This window comes from Diaphorina citri, unplaced genomic scaffold (assembly GCF_000475195.1).
Source record: "Diaphorina citri unplaced genomic scaffold, Diaci psyllid genome assembly version 1.1 scaffold2471, whole genome shotgun sequence".
NCBI classification, from domain to species: domain Eukaryota; kingdom Metazoa; phylum Arthropoda; class Insecta; order Hemiptera; family Psyllidae; genus Diaphorina; species Diaphorina citri.
In genome coordinates this window covers 584-17,032 of record NW_007379893.1, presented here as the reverse complement: position 1 = coordinate 17,032, position 16,449 = coordinate 584, and the positions used below count along the sequence as shown (strand labels likewise).

Here is a 16,449-nt window from a genome sequence, read left to right as displayed (position 1 = left end):
ACCGAATCGAATGGAGGGTAAAATCCTCATTAGTAAAAACCGTAGCAGTTATAGGTACAGCAGTGATGGCCATTCGTCCAAAGTAGTAAGAAACCTAGGTTTACCGTCACAAACAAAGGAGAATGGAGGGTAAAATCCTCATTAGTAAAAACCGTAGCAGTTATAGGTACAGCAGTGATGGCCATTCGTCCAAAGTAGTAAGAAACCTCGGTTTACCGTCACAAACAAAGGGGCAGTCAAAAAGTGGAGGGGGAAAAATTAAAGCCCGTCTTGGCACATCACTGATTGAAAATTATACTTTCCCCTCCCAAATCCCACCCCTTCCCTCTCTCAACTCTCCTCCTCCTCCCCTCCTCTCCTCCTATCTTCTCTCTCCTCCCCCTCCCTCTCATCCTTCCTTCTCCTCCCCTCTCTACCCTCCCTTCCACCTACCTCCTATCTCCTCCCCTCTCTTTTACTTTCCTCCTATACTTTCCCCTCCTCCCCTTCCCTCTCCTCTCCTCCTCCCCGTCCCTCTTCCTCTATCCTTCTTTCTCCCTCCCCTATCCTTCCTGACTTAATTAATATTTTTCCTGGGGTTTCCCGGTGTTATTTTAGACGGTGGTGGAGGGTGTTGTTTTAGGTGGTGTTTAGGCTGATGTTGTTTTCCTACAGATTTTCTTTCCATGGTTTTTTCTTTTTTTTTTTTTAATTTTTTGTTTTTGTTTATTTTGGAGTTTTCCTTCGTTTGAAGTTAGTTTGCTTTCAACGTGTTAGTTGATAATTAGGTATTAGGTAATTAGTCAGCGAAGTTGAGCTACGTCCAGCCTGGTTTTTATCTGAACGGAATTGAACAAGACGGTTATACGGTTCTAAATTTTTCATCACCCGGTACATCAAGACTTTAAAGTTTCTGTAGCCTCTGGTCGAAGTTCTGACGGCTCTGTGCTTAGAGTTCGGGAAGCATTCGGCCTCATGAGGACAACTGAGTAGCTACTTGCGCATTACAATATCAATCCAAAGTTCTCTACAAGCCCATAAAAACACACCAGTTTAGGTCATTGTTATTTAATTGTCATTAAAGTTAAGCTACATCGAGCCTGGTCTCTATCTGGACAGGAAAAAGACGTTGATCATATCAGCAAAACCCATCAGATTTGACCCCTTAGTTACAATCCGAAGTTCTCATACAAGCCCATAAAAACCCCTTGCGCTGGAACATGTTCTAATAGTAAAGATTGGAGAGAACAATGTCATATTTATATCTCTCAGTGCAAAGGAACATAAAAACACATCGGAGCTGACTGGAACCCATGTACTGAGAACACGATCCCCGGAGGCTCCGTCAAAAGGGAAATGGGGCTTTTCGAATTGTGAACAGACCAGGCTCGTCCGAGGTTAACTTTGGTGACAATAAAATTAAATTTAACTGAAAAAACGATCAAATGTCCTTTTTTGATGTTACGAGCGAGCCTAGTTAGCTTGGTTGGTAGCGCATCTGCCTTGTAAGCGCTAGGCCACGCATTCACGCCCAGGGCGGATCAACATAATTACTGCAAGGAACACGAAAATTTTTCTCTCACGACATAAATTTTATTCACACAAATTGTACATATACAAAATTGAAAATACTATAGTGGAAATCAAAAATGCTTGAAAAACTGAAGAAGATTATCCACATACTTGAAGCTTAAAGCTCGAAAGGAACAAGAAGCAATAAGCACTCTTCTATGCTATATGCAATATACCCCGGCTAAATAATTATCTAGCCGTTCATTATTTATTTATAACATCACTGTTGGGCCCGGGAGTGATGGCTTGATGGACTGAGCATTGCTTGCGCTTAGGAAACGTTTGCCATTGGTCTTCGGTCTTCAACTTCCAGATCAAGGAGTTTTGCTACCTCCACTGGATTTGGACCATGATTCATTTTGGATTTTTACTTTCTATCTGTTCCCTCCTCAGTCGACACAAACTTCAGCTATTCTGCTAAAGTTTTAGACGAGGAGGGTTCAGCTCAAAGTTTATTGAGCTCGAGTTTGAATTGATCTGAACAATAAAATATAAAAAAATCCTACCTACCTACCTACCTTATCCGGAACGGATAATTTTTGTTCACGGAACGGCCGGATTTCTCCTATCCCGCCTTCAAACACATCGGAGCTGACTGGAACCCATGTACTGAGAACACGATCCCCGGAGGCTCCGTCAAAAGGGAAATGGGGCTTTTCGAATTGTCTGGTGAACAGACCACGCTCGTCCGAGGTTAACTTTGGTGACAATAAAATTAAATTTAACACACTGAAAAAACGATCAAATGTCCTTTTTTTGATGTTACGAGCGAGAAATAAGTTGCAGTGGCAGTAGCAGTGCAAATGGATCCAGGTTGCCTGAACTGTGCATAATCTGTATCTCAAAGATATATGAGATAGAAATAAGTTGCAGTGGCAGTAGCAGTGCAAATGGATCCAGGTTGCCTGAACTGTGCATAATCTGTATCTCAAAGATATATGAGATATTTTGTTGCTGCTGCTGTTGTTGTTGTTGTTGTTGTTGTTGTTGTTGTTGTTGTTGTTGTTGTTGTTGTTGTTGTTGCTGCTGTTGTTGTTGTTATATATTTTTTCGAGCTTTGATAGAGGGAACTGTAAGGCCAGTCACTCACCATCAGGTTTGCCTGTCAGGTCTATCTGATATTGTGTGTGCTCATCCGGTTTCAGGTAGACCTGATAGGCGAATCTGATCAGGTGTACCGGTCAGGTCTACCTGATAGTGAGGGGCTGGCATAACTATTTTTTCGTTCCGAATGTGAAGAGAGAAGGAAGACAGGATACTAGGAGACCCTGCCCAGGGCAGTGTTTTTGTTGTTTGTGGCTTCAGCTTCAGGTCTACTGATAACATTGATAACTGATGGTAATCAATGTGTTAATGAACTTCCCGATGGAAAAGTTGTAAAAACCACCTCGCGCAATCTACCTCGCCAACCCTACCCGTCCTAAGTCGCCCATCCTACCCTTCCTCCCTCACCAAACCTACCCTTTCTCCCTAAACCTTCACCCTTCGGGGTTATAATGGCATAAAATATCCAAAGTTGAGATATGTGGCCATTACCATTATAAGTGCCCACGTTAGAGCTATCTCTATTGATACAAAAGCATCGTCATGATCTATGGGATACCGATATCCTCGTTATTGTAACTCATCCAAGGATGGAATATCCAAAAAGTTCAAGTTAATGACTTTGTAATTACTAGTTTCGGGTGGCCTTAATTCCTAGTCAGGATACTAATACTCGAAGTATTGTAGTGGAAATTAAGCTAGGAAAAGAAGAAGGGAAGAGGAAGATGGAGAAGGAAAGAAAGAAGGAGGGGCAAAAGGAAGAAGAAAAAAAGAAAGAAAACACATAATAAAGGATAAGTCAAAAGAAAAGTCAATATTTCTCCCCCCTCATTTGAAAGAATAGGAAAGGAGATACAAGCAAATGAAAGAAACTTGGAATGTAATGAAAGAAAATGAAACTAGCAATTATAATGCCCCAAAGTATAGAAGGTACAACATAATAGATCTACCTTGAGAGATGGGGTTCCTATTTTTCATTTTAAGTTTACTAATGACTGCAATGGCCTTGAAATGTTGTGGATATTGTATAAGGACTAAAAGGGGTTAGGTGGAAAAGAATGCCTCAGGCATTGATTCCGCCCCCAAGATTGGAATGATATTCAAAATCTGTCAAATAAGTACCGGGACTGTTGCTGTAACCCAAAAAGTACTTAAAAACTAACTGTCCAAATTTCTCTATCCACCTTCGAAGTATTCCCTTTAGACTTGAATCTTAGCCTTAGCGAATAATCCAATCATAAATGCCCTCAGTTTTTAAATAAATAATCATATACTCGTATCATGCTATATTAGAGATTTTTTCTGTCTTTAAAATGTTCGTCAACCCATCGCGTTGTCGATAATTAATTAATTTCCACTCGGTTGTTGTTTTGTTTACTTTGAGGGTGTAAGGTTTCTTAGCATTGATATTGTTATACATAATAATTATATACGTAGATAGTTAGATAAATACATACATAGATATAAATAGGTAGATATAAATAGATACCTATAGATATAGAGTTTCAAATTGTAAGCGACACCTGATATTGTGAACTGGATTTGAAGAAAAAGCTGAAACCCACACCTGTCCGTCAATGATGACGGTGGATTGAGTTTGGGACAGAAATGGGACAGTGGAATAAAAGACAGTAAGGGTGGACATTCTTGAAGATGTTGTTCTCGGAACGGCTGGCTTTCTCCTATCCTGTCTTCCTTCTCTCTTCGATTTCGGGACGCTAAGACCATAGCAGTTACAGTTCCCTCTGTCAAACCTCTTAAAAAAAATAAAAAAAAAAGATATAGGAATAGGTGAAGATGATGCAATAATATAGGTATTTATAAAAATCGTATGTGGAAATAAGACTGAAAGCTATCCATATCAATGGTTTCAATGATGTTGTTGCTCTCTTCGTTTCCTAAAGGAGAGTCTTCATTGGTCTGTCCTAAACTGCTTCTGAGCAGCATCCGAGAATTCCTCAGAAGGTTTAGAACTTAAAGGACAAAATTGTCTTTATTGAAGTCTCCTTCTACTTCCTCCTCTTCTTTTTCGTCTTCTTCATGCAAGACAAATTCAGAACAGACTCAACAGCGTCAATTTTTCGGGGGAAAAACAAAAACACCTTTTCGAAACATTATAAGCATGTAAAAACGACAACACCCTTAATCGGGTTTTGAGCTGTTCGCCCGAGGACAGGTTTCGGGTCATGAGAGGGCGTTTGAAAAGATGAGGTCCGTACGATGTCTCATGAAAGAGTGACTGGAAAAGCCTAGATTTTCGAAACTTTGGGCAGAGTGGATGGTCAGGTGATATTGATTGTCTTTGCATAGAATTCCACACTGCATAGAATACCACACACGTTGCATAGAATTCTACAATGCATAGAAGCATAGAATTCCACTAGATTGTCATTGCATAGAATGTCATTGCATAGAATTCCACATTGCATAGAATTCCACAATGCATAGAAGCATAGAATTCCACTAGATTGTCATTGCATAGAATGTCATTGCATAGAATTCCACATTGCATAGAACAACAAAAAAACCTTTTATTTTGATTCTACCAAAATCCTTTAACCTTAAGATTTTATATGAGTTCCAGTCGATATCGATCGACATCGATTAAGACGTTTTCATGCTATGACCAGATGACCACGAATATGCTTTCAACCGACGTCACGATGCAATCGGGTATCGGGTTCAGTCGAATTAAAGGACCATCTTGTCGCTACTCTTAAAAGGAAAACATGAGACTTATTACACCGCTGTTACTATAGTAGGTAATAGGAACAAGTACAACAACACCTCATAAACATGATCCCGAGTGCCTAGTAGATCATTTACCTCACACCAATATTCGGACAAAATAGCGTCAGGAGCAACCTCTCAATGTTAGAGATAGGCCTCTCGCACACTGGAACTCTAAATGAAATTCTTTAGAGGAAGGTACCCTTTAGGCGAAGTTAACGCCGACTTAACGTAGGAAGCTTTTTCCGGTACACACCGTTTGTCAGGCTGCCCAAGACCGGTCATTCACTATCAGGTAGACCTGACAGGTACGCCTCAGGTGCGCCTATTCGGTCTACCTGATAGTGTATGGCAGCAGTAATAGGTCTCAGGCGATCTGTCAGGTGTACCTGATCGTGAATGGCCTGCTTAAGTGAGAGTGCCCAGAATTACGTGTCTTCTTCCGTTATGGAACAAATATTCAAGACCTGTTTAATTTTTTTTTTTTTTTTAAAGACAAGTTAGCTATACTAGTTTTCGTTTATGGAAGGAATGAGGGTTGTTGTTGTGTAGCTCTACCGAGGGGGGTTGATGGTCTCTAGCCAGGATAACTTGGCCCTTCCCAAGCCAGGGTAAAGGGTTGTGGTTGATTCTAGTACCTAAAGTTACGAGTAAATGGTAAAAGATAGGGTAGGTGTAGGTAACAGATTCAGCATGGAAATCGATGTACGGTACTACGGTTGTTAGCATACAGTTTGGTATAGTAATCTTCCCCTGACGTCCTGAACTACCCTTTGAAATGTTGAAGATAAGACATGATCCAACAAAGTCAATAATAGCTTGTTTTAAGCAGTCTTGATCCAAAAGTTTGACATTGTCATTGAAGATCTGACTTGAAGTGATCTCGTATTTATTGTGAAAAAAAAGCACAGAGTTAATATTGTATTAATCAAAACTCGAGCATGTGGGCAGAAGGCTTTGAAAACAAGGCAGTGCCGTGTGGAGTGTCCATTGGAAGAGATTGCCCATCAACAAGATACCAAGAACTTGGTGAATATACCAGTAGCTACCTATATACTATAATTATAAATTGGTCATTGTAGGTAATAACATGAAATAAAAACACATCGGAGCTGACTGGAACCCATGTACTGAGAACACGATCCCCGGAGGCTCCGTCAAAAGGGAAATGGGGCTTTTCGAATTTTATTGTGAACAGACCAGGCTCGTCCGAGGTTAACTTTGGTGACAATAAAATTAAATTTAACAAACTGAAAAAACGATCAAATGTGCTTTTTTGATGTTACGAGCGAGCCTGGTTAGCTTGGTTGGTAGCGCATCTGCCTTGTAAGCGCTAGGCCGCGGATTCACGCCCAGGGCGGATCTTATCCGGAACGGATAATTTTTGTTCACGGAACGGCCGGATTTCTCCTATCCCGCCTTCCTTTTCTCTTCGATTTCAGGACAAGACCATAGCAGTAACAAATCTTTCTATCAAACCTCTAAAAAAAAAGATGTTACGAAAATGTCTTTGACAAAAATATCCCACCTTGAGGTTGAGGACTTAAAGTAAATTTTCAATGGAATTGGTTACAGTCCAGTCAGAAAATTCGTCACATCCACTGACGCAGGCAATTCTACCAAAATCCGTCGCGCTAAAAATTTCCCCGAGGCCATTTCGACGGAGCCCATTGGTCATAATAAAGAGTGCAATATGGAGTGAACTTTATTGTGACCTCTTAAAAAAAAAAAAAAAAAAAAACTTTCCAAGGCTGCAAGGCACCGTTTTCGTCCCGAACTTTTGAACTCCAGTGTAGATACATAGATAGTGCCCAAGAATAGTCAAGTACTTACAGCGGGTCATCGCAATACACCTAACCTGGTAACCGACTATGCAGCAAATTACATATGAGAACCAATCAGAAGATAGATATGGACGAAGGTGTAGACTCTGTGGAGTGTAGAATAGTGTAGATGTTGTAGACATGGGGTAAACTTTCCTAACTGGAGTAAACTGGCCTCACTTAGGTAAACTTTCCTCACTGGGGTAGACTGGCCTCAATGGGAAACTTAGAACACATTCTTATTCAGATCGAATTTCTCGAGAAACTCTCTGATAATTTTCATTATAAGATTTTCCTTTAGTTTCCTCCACACACGTCTCTCCGCTTCTTCTCTCGTTCCGAGGGTTTTTTTTCTTCTCCAGTTTTTTCTTATTTAAATCGATAAAGAATACAAGTATATGCATATTAACATATTTATATGTACCACCCTGGTCTGCTCGCATGAACAGTCGACGTGGAAAGCGGTTAGACAACATGTTCCAGACCGATAATGAAAGATTCCTTGAATTCGTTCTAATTTTTCCTTAATATTTTGTCGAACTTTGTGGCAATTTGTACATGCATTTGTACATGCAAAGGTTTTGTCACATGCATTTCATCAAATCCATCGCCAACAGAATGTATCATGGCAAATTTTCAATCCATTACAAATACTTATTTCGTCAGATCCATTTTCAAGACATACTCACAATTACCTACAACGGTTTCTATTTCTACCTATGACAAATAATATGACAATATCCAACTTTTCAGGAACATCAACAGCCACCCTGTTTCATTGGGCATGAAATATTTATCAGTAATTCATACGTTAAGTCATAAACAGAGAAAATGAGAGACGGAATGAGATATGTGGAAAATGGAGGGGGAAGAGATGGGGAAAAAGAGATATGGAAAAAATTAAAGTTAGTATCATAATAATAAACGAAGAAGGAGGAGGCGGAGGAGGAGGAGAAAACGAAGAAGGTGGAGAAGAAGAAGAAGAAGAAGAAGAAGAAGAGGAAGAGGAAGAGGAAGAGGAAGAAGAAGAAGATGAAAAAGAAGAAGAATATGATGAAGAAGAAAAAGAATATGATGAAGAAGAAGAAGAAGAAGAAGAAGAAAAAGAATATGATGAAGAAGAATTCAGCAAATAGCATGGGCGGGAATAAGAGGAATCCTAAATTATCTCATTCGGATTTTTCTAATGGTCTCAATTTTCGAAGGTGCTAAAGACATGATTGAAGACTCAAAGATTATTATCATTGTTATCAAAGGTAATAAGCAGGAACCATATAGGTAAGAAAGATATAAGATATAGGAATACTTGAGATGATCTCGGTACCAACAACATCATTATTATCATCATCAACAACATTTTCAACATCATCATCCTTACAATCATCAGCAACATAGCTATTATTGTCATGATCATCAGTCATAAAATCTCTGCCATCAACAGGGAAATCATCCTCACCAACGAATTTATGAACATATGGAATTCGGGATAATAGCTCATATTCATCATGTTCGGGTATGTATCCATAATTTTTTAATCGCGTTTTGGAACCGTTTGAAATTTTCGGGTGTATTTCCAATATCATGTGAGACCAATTCTTGGACCAGGCTTTTTTTCCGATAAGGCGCTTTAACATGTCAATAAAATAATGTCGTTCGCGCTGTCCAGGCTTTTCTAGTGATTTAAACTGTCAAAACAAAACAAAAGTACGCCATCGTCAGTGACCAATGTTAGTTATCAATAAGACAATAAGAATAAATAAATAACAATAAGATATAGGATTAGCACATTTATTTCCATTTTGCATAACTGTTTTATAATTTCAAAGTCAAATGAACATCATTTCGCACTCTTCAAGAAATTAATGTTGATAGTAAAAATAAATAAATAACAACATTCCCAAGACCCCCAAGCCAAAAGTACCTCACACCAATATTCGGACAAAATAGCGTCAGGAGCAACCTCTCAATGTTAGAGATAGGCCTCTCGCACATTGGAACTGTAACTTGACAGAGGGAACTGTAACTGCTAAGGTCTTATCGTCCCCAAATCGAAGAGAGAAGGAAGACAGGATAGGACAAAGCCAGCCGTTCCGAGAACGAACATTATCCCATCAGGATTATCCCCGCCCCGGGCGCGAATCGAACCCGCGGCCCAGCGCTTACAAGGCAGACGCACTGCCAACTAAGCTGACTAGGCTGGCCGCACGACTTTTAGTAGAGCGTGGTGGTCGCTCGAAAATCCAAACTTATTAAATTGATAGCTCTCTGTAGAATCTCTATCATTTTAACAGGTTTGAGTTTTCAGTTAAAAGTCACGCAACTACGCTTTCATTGAGACGGACCTAACCGAACAACTTTAGGACCTCAACTGACCTCAAGCCACCTGAAAATCCAAACCTTTGACGGTGATGCAGACCTCTCACCTTACCAGGTGACCTAGCTTCAGAGGTCTATTGTCTGTATCAATTTCATAGGTTTGGATTTTCCGGATGCACCGGCGCTGGCGACGAACTAATCCGCACTACTAACAGTCGCGCAACTACGCTTCCAATATGCGGCAGGCCTTAGCGAGACTCCTAGTCCACAATTCACAATAGCCAAGGAGCAGTCCGTAGATCAAAAGTTGCGCATTATTACAATAATGGGCGCAATTAGACGAGTTTTTATTGTTCTTACAAGAAAGAGGATAAAATCCGCCCCGGGCGGGAATCGAACCCGCGGCCTAGCGCTTACAAGGCAGATGCACTACCAACTAAGCTGACTAGGCTGGCCGTACGACTTTTAGTAGAGGGTGGCGGTCGCTCGAAAATCCGGCCCTACGCACTTTAGGAGCCTGGACACAGCTTTAGAGGTCTATTATCTGTATCAATTTCATAGGTTTGCATTTTCCGGATGCACCGGCGCTGGCGACGAACTACTCCGCACTACTAACAGTCGCTCAACTACGCTTCCAATATGCGGCAGGCCTTAGCGAGGCTCCTAGTCCACAATTCACAATAGCCAAGGAGCAGTCCGTAGATCAAAAGTTGCGCATTATTACAATAATGGGCGCAATTAGACGAGTTTTTATTGTTCTTACAAGAAAGGGCGTTAAGTGAGTTGGAAAGTAATAAAAAATTTAAAACTCCAATAGAAGAAGTCCGTATTTTTTTCTCCTCTTCTTTAAAAAAAATGGATCTTAATTGCTACTTTGTTGTTAATTTGATATACGTTCTTAAAGGTATACGTAGAGTTTAGACGATTCTTTACAGGTTCGTTGCGATTTTCCATTTGGTTAGGCTGCTCCTTGGTATGCCCCTCCTGAGTTTTTATGGAGAATTTATGTAATGCGTCTATTGTGAAGTGTAAATTGTAGACGGTTTATTAGAAAATAAACTAAAGTGCGCTGAAGTGCTTGGATACAAGAAAGGGCGTTAAGTGAGTTGGAAAGTAATAAAAAATTTAAAACTCCAATAGAAGAAGTCCGTATTTTTTTCTCCTCTTCTTTTTAAAAAATGTATCTTAATTGCTACTTTGTTGTTAATTTGATATACGTTCTGAGAGGTACCTACGTAGAGTTTAGACGATTCTTTACAGGTTCGTTGCGATTTTCCATTTGGTTAGGCTGCTCCTTGGTATGCCCCTCCTGAGTTTTTATGGAGAATTTATGTAATGCGTCTATTGTGAAGTGTAAATTGTAGACGGTTTATTAGAAAATAAACTAACGTGTGCTCTTTAAAGTGCTCGGACGAAATGGTTTGGACCGTCGCGTTGGACGTCATAAAGGTGATTGGATGTCGAAGGAAGACGTCACGATAGACGCGCTGAAAGTTCACTATTCTTGACAAATCCTACATCAGACTTGTCTGTGTCGTAGCATATACTCATCCCGTAGTATGTCTCTCAAGTGGACGCGAAGAGAGAATCTTTCCTATTTAGGTGCTAGTTGCTGGATCGACGGAGCAATACGAGAACACAGGAAAATTTGCACAACACTGAAAGTATTTTCTGACTCCACTTGGACTTGAACCGCGAAGACGTCACGATAGACGCGCTGAAAGTTCACTATTCTTGACAAATCCTACATCAGACTTGTCTGTGTCGTAGCATATACTCATCCCATATAGTATGTCTCTCAAGTGGACGCGAAGAGAGAATCTTTCCTATTTAGGTGCTAGTTGCTGGATCGACGGAGCAACACGAGAACACAGGAAAATTTGCACAACACTGAAAGTATTGTCTGACTCCACTTGGACTTGAACCGCCAACCTTCAGATTCGAAATCCACTACAAAAGTATTCGGACCTTACCCATTTAGGTGCTACTTGCTGGATCGATGGATCAACACGAGAACACAGGAAAATTTGCACAACACTGAAAGTATTTTCTGACTCCACTTGGACTTGAACCGCCAACCTTCAGATTCGAAGTCCACTACAAAAGTATTCGGACCTTACAAAATAAGTTGTTACAAAGGAACTTGGGTTCATATAGCCCTTTGGACAGCATTCAATTCCCCCGACTTTTTGATTTTGTCTTATTTCCGGTATTCGATTCCCCTGATATTTTTTTTAGGGTTGCCATGGACTGGATGTTCTATTCCACCGATTATTGTGTTCTATTCCACCGATAATCACCCAGCCCTTTCTTTTACAGTAGGTAACAAAATTTATACTGGATGTTCTATTCCACCGATTATTGTGTTCTATTCCACCGATAATCACCCAGCCCTTTCTTTTACAGTAGGTAACAAAATTTATAATTATGGTTACAGTTTAGAGTTTTGGTTACACTTACAATTTTGGTTACATTTACAAGGAATTTTAATTGTGTTGAGCATTAAATGCTTGTCACAAATGTCCTTCCTCGCTTGATAAACTACGCTAAATTTAATGACTTGACTTGGACTCGAACCACCAACCTCCAGATCCAGAGTCCACCGGGCTAACCACTGCACCACTGAGGTTGGTGGTTACATTTACAATGATACATCCCCCGATCTTGTGTGTACAGGTATAAAATTAGAGTATGTCGATTCCCCCTCATAACAAGATATTAATTATGTAAAACCTTGATTTCAAGTTGGATTAAAACATGATTTTCATTTTTTGTTCATCAGGGGAATAGAACTATACCTTTCTTTTTTCTATCGGGGGAATAGAATCATACCCTTCTGGCTTCAAATTTTGCAATCGGGGGAATCGGTATAAAATGGGGGGAATTGAATGCTGTCCAATTTATAATTATGTTTACAATTTAGAGTTTTGGTTACACTTACAATTTTGGTTACATTTACAATGCTACATACGTAATAAACCTGATGATCTGTTGCCACAATAAACCCCGGAGTATCATTAAACCGGTGAGCTGTTCACCGTACGGGTTTAATTATGGGTTCACCAAGTGATAGAGGACTTTGACTGTGTAGCCAACAGACAGGTGTGGGGGAGATCAGTGACTAATTCCTTGTTGAATATACAAAGTGCTTCCCCGGCGAAATTCGGTCGAGGGAACCGAGGGGCCACCGTCTGAGGGTGCTTGATGGCCAAGTCCGACTGAAAAGATATTCTCCGATATTTAAATTCAGATTGTGGCCCCGGACATTTTTTTTTACTCTTTATTTATGGTACATATACATATACATAGATAACAATAAAAATGAGTAAAAAATATACATGGCACTTAAAAACCTGGTAAATTATAGGCCAATAAAACCCGTCGGTGTGGTAGACCTTACATTGTAGACCCCGAGTCCGAAGTCCGAACTACAAAGTTATGATTTGTAATCACAAAGCTTACGACTTTGGTCGTAATTAGCACTACGGTGGTCAGCATGGAAAGAAAAGAAGTTGGAAAAAAGTATATTGGTGCGGCTCGGCGATTTTTAGAAGAAGACCTCTTTTTTGTAGAGATGTCAGGTTTTATTTTATGTTGGGGTCGAGTGGATTGGAAAACATCACATGCCTTTAGGGCTTTAGGCACATTCCATTTGTCAAGGATCTAGCCCTTGGGATCAATTTAATTCGAAGAAACCATTCTATTTTCAAATTCTGCATAAAATCTCTATTTTCTTTTCAAATTTTGCGTAAAATCGTGGTTCTTCTTCTTCCAATTAATAAATTGAGTTATACTGAGATATTGTTTCCCCTTATTGGGGATGTGTTATATCTCAGTTAAATGCCTACTGTTGTAAAAATACAACAGTACAAGTCAAAATCACGAGAGAAGAAAGAATGGAAAGTCACAAATGTGCAGATTGACTAGAATGGATTGTCTTATTAGATTGACTAGATTGTATTACATCTATTGGATTAATCTATCCCTGACCTTTTTCAGGATATTTTTATTGATACTTAGGTACTTGGTACTTACGTACTCCAAGCCAAAGCTATTAGCATGATAGTGAACCTTAAACTCCGTCTAAGCAGAAAAAGAATACCAATACCAAACTGAAAGAACAAAGTGTGTTTTTTTCTAGAAAAATTCCGACTTTTTTCTAAATGGGTAAGAAATCTCGAACCAAGCCAATCTGCAGCCAGCCTAGTTAGCTTGCACGGGAAAACTGCATGACCTGCATCAGAACCTTGAATATGTGCCAAATCTCGTGTAAAATGCTAGCACAACCACAGAGGCATACACAGAAACTGCATGTACGAGTATGTATCTAATACTATTCAACCGAGACAATGTAAAATAGACTACATCCTAGACAACATGAATGTAAAGTCCTTCTCTCTTCGATTTCGGGACGATAAGACCATAGCAGTTACAGTTCCCTCTGTCAAACCTCTTAAAAAAAAGCCAATCTGCTGGAAAGTTCATAGACAGTGCACCTCCTCGAAAATTCTAATTACAAAAAAAAGAGGTTTTATTTTTTCGTCAGGTCATAATAATTACATTATAATTATACGATGAGAAGCTTCTTCAGGTTTTATGGCGTCAACAAAAGCTCATTAAAACCGAGGTGATCATTAAAAAATTAAGAAACGAGAAGTAAAAATTAAAGAGAAGAAACTTTAATAGAAGTAAAAATTAAGAGATGAAATTAGAAGTAAAAAAGTAAAAATTCAGAGAAGTGTTGGTGGTTGGTGGTGGCGTTTTTCATCTGTCAATTGATCACTCACACACGATGGATGAATAACGGACTTTAACAAGATCCAGAATTATAATATACCTAGATAGGTACATGTGAGTATTCATTTGTAGTTTAACACCAGAGTTAACAATAATTTCAACTTTAACAAGATCCTCATTACTATTCGTATTAACATGCGCTTTAACGTTAACAATCCTGAGAAAAAAACATACAAACAAATTAGAGGTGAAATTAGAATGATATTAGAAAGATCATTAGAGGTGATATTAGAAAGATTATTAGAGGTGAAGAAAGACTTGGCCCCGTTTGTTGACTTTAGAAAAATCCACATGAACCCTCTCTCGTTAATACCCAAGCAATAAGCAATACCAATATCAATATGATGATAATCGAAGAGTACAGTTCCCCCTTGTCGACCCTTTAAAAAAAAAAAAAAAAAAAAAAACTTTCCAAGGCTGCAAGGCACCGTTTTCGTCCCGAACTTTTGCACTCCAGTGTAGATACATAGATAGTGCCTAAGATTAGTCAAGTACTTACAGCGGGTCATCGCAATACACCTAACCTGGTAACCGATTATGCAGCAAATTACATATGAGAACCAATCAGAAGATAGATATGGACGAAGGTGAAGACTCTGTGGAGTGTTTTGGAAGTCAGCGGCATAAATTTATCTTTATTTTAAGCTTCAAGATTCAAATTTAAAGGCTATGTGTGTGTTATGAAATATGAATTGTGTTCGATAGGACCTTTATCCTTTATATGAACAAAGCAGTATCAAGAATCTGTAGCTGTATGTTACGCTATGCGATGATCGTTGTTTTTGAAATGGGGCTTCGCCTTACATTAGCGAGTTTTTGCAACCAAAATTAGCGTCCCGTTGACTGAATTCTTTAACGTTATTTGCCAAAATTTCGGTTCTACGCATGTGCAGAAACGAGTTTTCGTCAAATAACGTTAAAGAGTTGAGTTAACGGGACACTAATTTTGCAAAAACTCGCTACTCGCTATTGATAGGTATTATGCGTAACTCAAAATCCCCAAAATGAATTTGTTGATTTTTTTTTTTTTTTAAATTGACCCCTCTATTTGGACTCATGGACTTGTTTCATGTGTCTTTGGACTAGCAAGTATAAGGCCGGGGGTCCACAAAGTGAGTTTAAACTCTCGGATTTAAGCAATCGGATCAGTTGATTTTTAAAAAATTAACCATTTTAGCCAATCACATTGCTTATACCGAGATTAAAACTCAAAGGGAGTTTAAACTCACATTGCGGACCCGGTCCTAAATTTATTGTTATGTTATGAACTTATGAATCACAGAACAGCTGTATTGATGGACTCAAGTCACTCAAGAAGTGTACTGAGCAACTGAGCTTCTGAGCTTGCGAGAGTAGCGAGTGCTATAGTATTGAGAACAGCTGGTAGTGAACTCTGAACTAGTAGTGACATAGTGAGTGACTCATTCACTGCGACTCATGAATAAACACACTACACCATGACTCGCGTTTAAATAAAACAATTCTTGCCTCGACTCTCATCCTCCCATGTGGTCTAGTGGCTAGGATATCTGGCTTTCACCCAGAAGGCCCGGGTTCGATTCCCGGCATGGGAAAATTTTTGCGGGTTTTTCTCTTCGATGATTAGGTTGTCATTATTTTTTTTCTTTTTGTTTTTCCTTATTTTCCTATCGATTTGTACCTAATTTTCTTGCCAGTCTAGTTAGCTTGGTCCGTAGCTCGTCTGCCTTGTAAGCGCTAGGTCGCGAAATTCCCGTCCGGTTTGGATTTTATTCCGAACGGATAAGGCTCGTTCTCGGAACGACTGGCTTTCTCGTGTGTGTGTGGTTTATAGAAAATTTTGGGAATTGGCTTCGTTTAACGTGTTTCAGGCTTTGTATTTTTTAACGGTTCTAATAAGAAATTGCAGAAAAAGAGATGCTTGGTTGTGATAATGAGATGGTAATTGATTTGTAAATTTGTATTTTGTATGGACTATGACAGATTAACTCAGGAAGGGTACCTAACTCAACATTTTCAGGACCATCAACTCGAATATCCAGGCAAGTTATAAAGAAGCTGGAACCTCACAATGAATCAGTTCTATATGTATACCCAATTTTCGACCAAACATACAAACACACCAAGGAACAGTGAACAAGACATCGGCAAACAACTATATTTGAAGACTATGAAAATATCTTGTTCACTATTGAAGAGTGAATCTGAA

The 16,449-nt window shown here is 39.3% G+C and overlaps 1 non-coding gene across 1 annotated transcript; it reads left to right on the top strand.

Annotated features, from left to right (window-relative positions):
- Positions 1–15,763: 15,763 nt before the first annotated feature.
- Trnae-uuc lies at positions 15,764–15,835 on the top strand. Its single transcript has one exon. It is a non-coding gene; the product is annotated as a tRNA-Glu (tRNA).
- Positions 15,836–16,449: the final 614 nt, after the last annotated feature.